Consider the following 10,398-nt stretch of genomic DNA (forward strand, 5'->3'; position numbering starts at 1 on the left):
GGAAATTAACATTTTAAGGGTTTTCACTGTTGATATCGATCTAGGTTATTCCGTATTAGGCCAATTCAATCTTATACTTTATCAACGAAAAAAGAAAGTACTTACTAGGACAGGTATTTCTATTTATATATATGATTGGACAATAATACTTTATTACAGAAAATCAATACTTTTGTGCAATGTATATTGTCGTTATCAGCGTTTAAGTTGAACTGATTAAAATTGAAGTAAGCTAAAGTAAGAATGTAGATCATATAAAGCTTCTGAACTGAAAATATAACATCTATTTTATTTTATTTTTCTATAAATAACAACTCGTGCGACATTTATTGGTGCTAGGTTTTTCTACTTTTGGTTGCTTCGTTTACTTAGAAAAAAATGACGTCATCGGATCTATTTATAACAGACGGAAATTTTAAAACTATTTATAGATCTTTCTGGAAAACCTGGCCGACTGATCTATCAACAGACTTATCAGTATTACTGCTATATTGTACCTGTATATCATCTAGAGCTGTGACGGAACATCCCCGGTGATAACCATACAGTGAAGAGCAGTAAGTTAATTGTCTTTTTATTTCTATTGTTATTTGTTATTAAATAATGATAAGAATGATCAAAAAGAATTTGTCATTACATAAGTAAATTGCCATTTTGTAACGGTAAATAATGCTGCTTAAAAAAATTACATAATCGGTCATAAAATTCGATTTCATAGGCTCCAAAATAATATGTGACGATTACTTTTTTTCGCGGAAATGATTTTTGTCACGGGAAAATGAAGTCAACAGTAAGCATGTCCATATCGGCCTCATTCTCCAAATTCATATAATTATTGTTCGTATTCAATTAAAAGGGAACTTTTGAAAAAAAATAAAAATAGAATCGCAGTTAAGTATTGATTGTAAGACGAAGATATTTTAGATATTCATTGTTTTGCCAAAGACATACCACGAGGCTACATAGGAACAACAACAACAACAACCCACAACAACAACCCACAACAGCAACAACAATAAACAAAAACCACCAACAACAACACTGTAACCGTTAGATCTGTTTAAAGTGCAATAAATAATCTCCAAAATGATATGCCATCAATTTGGTATAGTAAATTTTTAACACTTTCCTTAAGTATTTATGTAACTCTGGCATAAACTAGCCTGGTGCATAAAGTATTATATATTGTAGATAGCCCCCCCCCCCCCCCCCCCCCCCCCTTTCTGGGGCCGCGGTGGCATAGTGTTTAAGGTGTCCCTACACTTTATCACTAGCCCTCCACCTCTGGGTTGCGAGGTCAAAACCTACATGGGGTATTTGCTTGGTTCTGACGGTAGGCCGGTGTTTTTTTGTCCGGGTGCTCCGGCTTTCCTCTACCTCCAAAACCTGGCACGTCCTTAAATGACCCTGGCTGTTAATAGAACTGAATAAACTTAAATATCCCCTTCTGAAAAATCTGGTACTTGTTGAATCAAATAGAGATAGATAGCTTTATAAATAACATAATACAACTTTTAAATCCACTATTTAAATTATTTTCGTTAACCTGTTTTGAATTTTATTTAAAATAAATCAAATCCAGACCTTCACGTATTCGCATTGCATGATTTTGAAAAATAAAATTACTTTCAATTTCGATTCTATCAAAGAATGATAGGTAAATTGGAGACAAATGAAATTTCGGAAAATCCAACTTTCGTTTTCAGTTTGTATTGCACAATGAGCGTAATGCTGTGACTGTTTTGGTTTCGTTTTAGATGTGTGACACACGGGTTTAATTATAGACATTGTGTGTACGTGTAGACATTCCCAGACGGTGGACAAGCAACATAACATCCGAAATCCAGCGCAATATCTGAAACCCTACATAACATCCGAAATCCAACACAATATCTGAAATCCATGTGAGTATGAAATATTTCAACTTGAAATGTAATTTACAAAGTAAACTGTTTATACAACAGGATAAGATATCATTATTAGTAGTAGGATATGTATGGTATATAGAGATCATTTGCGCATGTGTTATACTTCCGTTATAAGACGCACGCGAGTGTTACATACGGGTAGTCAAATTATACTACGTCACGCGGTGCATCTAGCATGTGTTATATAATACAATGCAGATGGAAAAAAGCTGTATGACGTTTGATAGCTGTATGATGTCATTACATTGTACACAGCTGTATGATGACATTAATTGTACACAACTTTATGGTGACGTATAATTGTACACAGCTGTATGATGACATTAAATTATACACAGCTGTGTGATGACAATTAATTGTACACAGCTGTATAATGACATTAAATGTTACACAGCTGTATGATGACAATAAATTGTACACAGCTGTATAATGACATTAAATGTTACACAGCTGTATGATGACAATAAATTGTACACAGCTGTATGATGACATTAAATGTTACACAGCTGTATGATGACAATAAATTGTACACAGCTGTATAATGACATTAAATGTTACACAGCTGTATGATGACAATAAATTGTACACAGCTGTATGATGACAATTAATTGTACACAGCTGTATGATGACATTAAATGTTACACAGCTGTATGATGACAATAAATTGTACACAGCTGTATAATGACATTAAATGTTACACAGCTGTATGATGACAATAAATTGTACACAGCTGTATGATGACATTAAATGTTACACAGCTGTATGATGACAATAAATTGTACACAGCTGTATAATGACATTAAATGTTACACAGCTGTATGATGACAATAAATTGTACACAGCTGTATGATGACTATAAATTGTACACAGCTGTATGATGACATTAAATGTTACACAGCTGTATGATGAAAATAAATTGTACACAGCTGTTTGATGACAATAAATTGTACAGCTGTATGATGTCATTACAAATTGTGTAATACGTGATTCTTGTTACACGTCAAAGGTGGAATCACGTCACGTGGTATATATACAAGTGTATGTACGTGACACTTAACAGTTTTACTATATGTGTGAGGGCTACATTTCAGAATAATATATACGTAATGCTAAGTACTTCTGTCAAACATATATGGAATGTCTTGTACGGGTAGCTGGTATAACATGACTTAGCAATGATAATGTGCCCATATCGATTTGTCTATTCAACTTTCATGTCAGTATGTCAGTGTTAAATGTATAACTTAACGGACATTATTCTAGCTTTACTTGTGAATTATATATGATATTTATAAACAGTTAAAACAGTCGAAACAATAACTTAACATCATGCTTATGGTAACATAATTTCAGGGCTTTTTATCGCAGGTTTGAGATGGGCATTTTCGCCTAATTTCGGGAAAAAATTGGTGAATTGAGAAAGATATTTTCAGGAGTAAATTACAAATTTTATGAACTTTGTTTAAATATGAAATGATTTCAATTGAGAATTGACTCATTATCAGTCCTGAAGATCCATTATTTGTATAGAAGTCAGATGAAGAAATACACATGCAGTACAGTGAAACCTGTCTTTACCGACAACTGACTTTTCCGATCACTGACTTAACCGAACACTTGATAATCCGACAATATCCAACAGAACGGCGATATGCTCCTCCAATGCCCACACTGACCTTACCGACATACTGTCATATCCGACACATTAACTTGGTCCCGATACAGGGTCGGTAAAGCCAGGCTTCACTGTATAAAAGATATTAGATTTCATGGCCTTACTGTTTTTATTCTGTGATGGAAATTCGCAGTCCTGGTATGTTTTAAACTAAACATAGGTGTAATACATTAATGTATAAGTGTTAGCAGTATATACCCGATACTTCCTTATCACTGACATACAGCATATAATTATAGTGACAGCCCACCTCAGAACTCTTCAAATTCAGGAGAAGCGAAAGAGGAATTTAAAAGAAATACATATGTATCATGGAAATGCTGGAGTCTAACATTCATAAAATTGTAAGATCATATATTCGCTGGACATTATTGTAAAGGTTCCAGACCATGCTAATGTGAAGCAAATAAAACCCGCCCTTTCACGCAGATGACAGATACACTGTTATAGATTTAGTATGAAGCTTTGTGAAGGGACAAACTCGTACGAGCCTATTACTTGTATATTGATTGTATTGGAACTCTCCGATATTAAAGTTTATAAAGTTTGTGTGTGTAATGGATTCCAAGGCGTGTTGTTTAAAATTGTATACACGTATCACATCAAACATCAGGTTAAGTCCGGAGATATCTATATTCTTGTGCACGATACATGCTACAGTAGAGATCGATGCCTGAGTGTAATACAAGAATGGGGATAAGTATATTTAAATGAAATTAATGAATTGTTTTCATCAACAATAAATCCATTTGAGTTATATTGTTTGGTCAAAGTTGGTTTTGGGTTGATTCAGGGGCTAACGTCCTCATAAAAATGAAGTTCAAGGAACTTCAGTGTAGCATTTTCACTTTCAAGAAAATCAGGTTTAATTCAAAGGATTTAAATGACTGTAAACTATAAACTAAAGTTTCGTAAGGATCGACTAAGATTAAGCTATTTTTAGTCCACCAGGATTGCGGAATGTCAGTTGTTATATTTAGATTTAATATTGATAAAACTTTATGATACACAAAACCTGTTGGTACTAGTCATACAAAATAACTCATTAAACGTGGCCGGACGGAGAGGTCTATTTTTATAGATGGTGTTTTATATTTTTATGATTCCATACTCAAATTTCCATTATCGATTGTCTTTCAGGAATTTCTTTATCACTGACTTTATATTCTTAGAATAGAAACCGAAAGTAGAATGAAAATGGACAAGGAAGTTATGATGTATGGTGACATATTTCTGCCATCGATTTGTCGGCTTACGACATAAAGATGTTGACAAATTGCCGAGAAAATGTCAGCATCATAAAAAAAATTGTCAACATAATTCGAATAATAATTTCGACGTATTAGCTTAATTGCCGAGATAATAACGCCGTGATAATTATCTAGGAAGTCGGAAACTCGGCTTAATATCGAACGGTGTCCCTATCTGTCATCGACTTACTAGATAATTATCACGGCAACATTATTTCAGTAATTAAACTATGAAATCGACATATTGTTTCGGTTAATGTCGGCATATTTTTTGATGATGTCGACATCTTCTCAGAAATATGTCGACATGTTTAAGTCGTAAGGCGGTAACTCGATGGCAGAAATATGCTACCATAATGACGTTATCGTCTAGTAGTGGCATATTTAGGCTAATGATAACTGTTGTGTGGATTTGATATTATACAATGTCGTAAGAAATATGTGTGAGTAGTATCTAGATGTCAATTACTGATATGTTATCAATGAAACATACCTGCCTCATATTTACAAATGAAATTGTTTATCAAATAACAAAAGGTTACTCTACTTTCATTTTAAGAGTTACTCGGGAAATCCCAAGCGCCTATCACTGCACTGCGAGGTGTAACACTCACAGAGGACACATCGATAACAAATTACCACAAACAGATTTACAGACAAAATGCCTATGCAAATTATGGTGCAAGCTGGTACAGACGGCAAGACACAGCTAATTGATGCCGAACCGGTAAGCTGATTGTTTTTATCAGATGTTGCTAAAGTTCGTGGTCCACATGATTTTACAGTTCAATAAGGCCTGTTTTTTTTAGATCCACATATGTAACCTTTGTTTCGAAATTTATTTGTTGCTTAAGGAACAATTGATATATGTAACATATGTAACTTTTTTTTCGAAATTGAGCTATAAGAGGTAAAATCTATTTTAGAGCCCTTCACTTTCACCTGCGCTCGTATTCACGAAACCTTACTCATGCTCAAAGACACATTTCGTGTTTTCAGACTCAAATCATTTTGGGGATGAATCTGATTTCTTAACAATATCAAAACTAATGATTTGACGGAAGTTTTGGAAAATCTTCATACGAGATATAATATTAAGTATCAAGGCTTTTCTTTCAAACTACTATTTAATGATTTAAGCGAGTTTGAAAAGAAACTTTTGAGCACAGATTTCACGTTCCAGCATAACAATTGTTTCATATCAACTGTTTCTCTCCTCCGAATAAAGGGAGACAAATTGTATCCCTATGATTTGTTGTCCGAGCCATAACTAAACCGTTAAAGACATATTGGCCTGCCTTGCAGTATATTTACACCGCATAAAGCCTATGTTTATTGCAATGCCTATATGTTACACTGACCTTGACCTCAATTCAGTGTAAAGTTCTTGTTAGGCCGATATGTCTACAAAACATCTATTTATCTAATTTATCTATTTATGTTACTTGTCAATCTGTATTGATTCATATATGTCCTGGCTTGATTTATTTGTATTTAGAACTACGATTACGATTTCATTTAAATTCCATGCATTACAGGAAGATAAGTACATTTTAAGTAAAACAAATTTTTTCCAGTTTGTATTTCCAGATATTCTGTATGTTTCATCGAACTTATATAAGTACAGGACTCGGGCCTTTGATTTATCACTGTCAATTATATTTATACTGTTATATTGATACCTTGTAATGTTGTTTCAACATGCCATTTCTATTTGCTAATAACAGCAAATCCAATATAAAGAGATATATAGTCACAGAATAGTAGGACTTAAAAAGAACAACCTTGAATGCCTCGTTCAATACCAGGCTGACAACTTATCATCAGCCTCGGATATTTACATATTTATATGTTTCTTTTTTTTGTCATTTCGTCTCTTGCCTATTTTGCTGATGTTTCAATCACTTTTTAGTCCAATGACCTTGATAGTGTTGATGGGCCGTTATGCACCTTGACTAACCTCGCCTCCAGGGATTTTGAAAATTGAAAAGTTAGAGAGACAGATTATTTGACTGTAATCTTTTAATGACATGTTGGGTAATATGCTGTGTGTCTCTCTTGCAGGGTGAGAGCATGTCTTCACTGTTCCAGAAGATCTCGGACCGCCGTGGTGTAGAAAAACAGTACCTGCAGGTCGTCTACGCCGGCAAAACGTACCGACCTGGCGACGCAAAGACCGACCACAAAACTATTGCCGACCTTGGCATGAAAGACCGGTCGCTCGTGCAGCTCGTAACCAGGTTACCAGGGGGTCAATAGGTCATCTTGCATCACGATGATTTCACGAAGACTAGGGTAGGATGGCCGCACTGCCATTGTAACATTGACAATAAAAGATTTGTTTCATTTTATGAAGAGATTCAGTTCAAACGTCGGATGACGTCATATCCTGTGACGCAGTGATAAGATGCATGACATTATAGTGATAAGATGGCACAAGTTTGTTATCTCGCTAAAATTGCCTGTATGAACTGATATTTCAGTATATGAGGTACTGAAGCTGGGAGTTTTACTTATAGGTACTGGACTAAATCGATTCACTGCTATATGTTGGAAATGGACCAAGATTGAACCTCTGTCTCTTAAGTTTGCAGAATTCCCAGAACAGTTTAAAAATTGTCTGTGATAATTTGCATTTTTTTGTAACAATTTGAAATCTGCAGGAGAAACCTATTTTGTGATTATATGTCATTTTATCTGTCAATGGTATCTAGTGTAGGCAGTGAAGTGTACTGTTACATAGGAGATGGAGAGATTATTTTGTGTTACCGAATGGATGGGTCATTTTAAAGCAAAAGAAATATCTGTTATATCATTTTAATGGGTCATTTGGGGAAATTGTAGGCCAGGGTCCTCATGGCCCCCTCCTAAATGTTCCCTGGATATGTGATGTTACCTTGGAGATGAGATGTTCCCTGGGAGATGTTACGTTACCTAGGAGATCAGATGTTACCTGGGGGGATGTTACCTGGGAGACGTGATGTTACCTGGGAGACGTGATGTTCCCTGGGAGACGTGATGTTACCTGGGAGACGTGATGTTCCCTGGGATATGTTACGTTACCTACATGTAGGAGATATGATGTTACCTTGGGGTGTGGGTGGGTGATGGGGGTGTTACCTGGGAGAGGTGATGTTACCTAGGAGTTAACGTGTTACCTGGGAGATGTTACGTTACCTAGGAGATAACATGTTACCTGGGGGTTGGGGGTGGGTTGGGGTGGGGGGATTTACCTGGTAGATGTGATGTTACCTGGGAGATGTTATGTTATCTGGGAGATGTTATGTACCTGGGAGATGTAATGTTACCTGGGAGATGTTATGTACCTGGGAGATGTAATGTTACCTGGGAGATGTAATGTTACCCTTGAGGTATGATGTTACCTGGATGTGTGGTGTTACCCTTGATATATAATTGTATCTGGGGTTGTGATGTTACCTGGGAGACGTCATGTTACCTAGGATATATGATGATACCTGGGCTATGTGATTTTTCCCGGTTAACGTCACATCTCCCCATAGTATTTTTACTATTATTACATCTGATGCATTGAAACGGTAATGTAGTGCGTACTATCAGAGACGGCCACTGATGTAGGGCAGATGTTTGATCATATAAAAAATAACCCGTATGACACTTAATTGCATCTGTCGTAAAGTGGCCTATGGTGTAAGTATACCGGTGTCGTATGACTACATCTTCATTTGATTGAACCGTGTAATTTATTATTTTAGTTGATGTGTTACATTAGGAAACCACGTAGGAAACAAAAAAGACAAGACTGTTTTTCTTATTACATCGTTGTCTTCATCAGCGGTTTCACTATTGTATACAAGAGAGTGTAAATTATATTGGTATGTAAGTCGGGTATATATTATAATGAAATGCGATGTTATAACGCTTGATGTGTATTTGCAAAGGAAATAGTATGCGAGTTTGGTTGATACCTGCATGGCTCTAATACCTTATGATTGTTACTTAATCTGGTAAGCAAATGAGCATGACTGACTAGCCATGTATGATACCGTAAATACTTTCCTGGCTTCTGATTGGTTATGAACTATTCCGACATTTCATGACGGTTCAGGGCTATCCATGGACCTCCCTGTCAGCTCGAAGGCAAGACTTGTTTATCGTCAGTCCTTTATGGTGGCATACCCAAACTCACAGTTGATTGGCCGTTTTTAAGAGCATGGACCTTGAACGTTCATGTACACTTTGTAACGATGTGTACCGTTCCGATATATTATGGACGATGTGCAAGGCCATGCGCCGTTCTGATAGTTCATGGACAATTTAAGGCTATGTGCTGTTCCGTTAGTTCATGGACGATTTGCCGGTCCATGGACCTTTTTGAAAGTTCATGGACGATTTACAGCTCCATGGACTTTTCTGAAAATCCATTAACGCTTTGTAAGGTCATGGACCTTTCTGTTAGTTTATGGAAACTTTTTGAAGCCAAGGGCCGTTCTGATAGTTCATGGACCGTTTCGTCATGAACGATATCAGGTGTTACAAATGATATCGGCTTTACCCGTTACCATAGTAACGGAAGAAATGCTTCAGTCTTGAGCCAAGTAGAAATTATATAATCATTTGTTTGTTTTCTGAAATAAAAGATAATTTCTCTCTTTTTTTTTTATCTTTATAATATTTCACTTCCTGGTGTCTCATCATTGCCAACTCATAATCGGTTTTGATGTGTTCCTCACATATTTTTCATAATTCATTTAAAGACCCATTAAAATAAATTTGCCACCCGTACTTCACCTAACATGGTTTATAATTAATAACAATAGGCATCGAGCATAACAATGTTGTTCATTGTTTATCTAATTATTTTGTGAAACTGTTCCATATTCTATATCTGTATGTCATCGTTTGTAATTGTATTGTCTTGATAAAAGGACGGAATATAGATAAACTGCTAAAACAGATCATTTTATCATATTGACACGGAAATCAACTCACTGTATTAAACTTCAATAGAATCGTACCTGTCAACTAGTATGCAAGATATGAATTCTAGGTAAGACCTATAGATTACTACTAGAACAAGATATGTATAAAACCACATACAGATATAATGAAACTGAACAATGGCATCATTGTAAATATCAATTGTTCAATTACGAGTTATCATTGTACTATAAAATGCATGACGACTCAGTGATATAGGTCGGACCTAAAAGGTCAAATGCAAAACAATTGTATTCAGGTAGATACACCAACAGGATACTTCAACTGAAGTATTTAAAGTTTGAACCTGGGCGAGAAAAATATGATATGATCATGCTTTATTAAGTAATACTTATGCATTTACGTAGGTTCAGGGTTATATTTCTACTTTCGGTTTTGATTTACTGAAAATCCCCATTGTCGACTCGCCTATATGATTAGCTATTGTGTGGTATACACGTGTGTCTACTGTGTGGAATGCTTGACCTTGACATATTAACTAGGATCTTTATACCAATGCCCGGGCTGCCGTTCATCTGTCAATCACTATTTATGATTACAGAACAAATAAAAAGCAAAAAAAAAA

At 35.5% G+C, this 10,398-nt stretch overlaps 1 long non-coding RNA gene across 1 annotated transcript; it reads left to right on the plus strand.

Annotated features, from left to right (window-relative positions):
• The first annotated feature begins 428 nt into the window (after positions 1-428).
• LOC117315353 lies at positions 429-9,486 on the plus strand. The gene is made up of 4 exons (XR_004529685.1): positions 429-557; positions 1,758-1,904; positions 5,413-5,580; positions 6,918-9,486. It is a non-coding gene; the product is annotated as an uncharacterized LOC117315353 (long non-coding RNA).
• Positions 9,487-10,398: the final 912 nt, after the last annotated feature.

The sequence above is a fragment of the Pecten maximus genome, chromosome 17, assembly GCF_902652985.1.
Source record: "Pecten maximus chromosome 17, xPecMax1.1, whole genome shotgun sequence".
Lineage (NCBI taxonomy): Eukaryota > Metazoa > Mollusca > Bivalvia > Pectinida > Pectinidae > Pecten > Pecten maximus.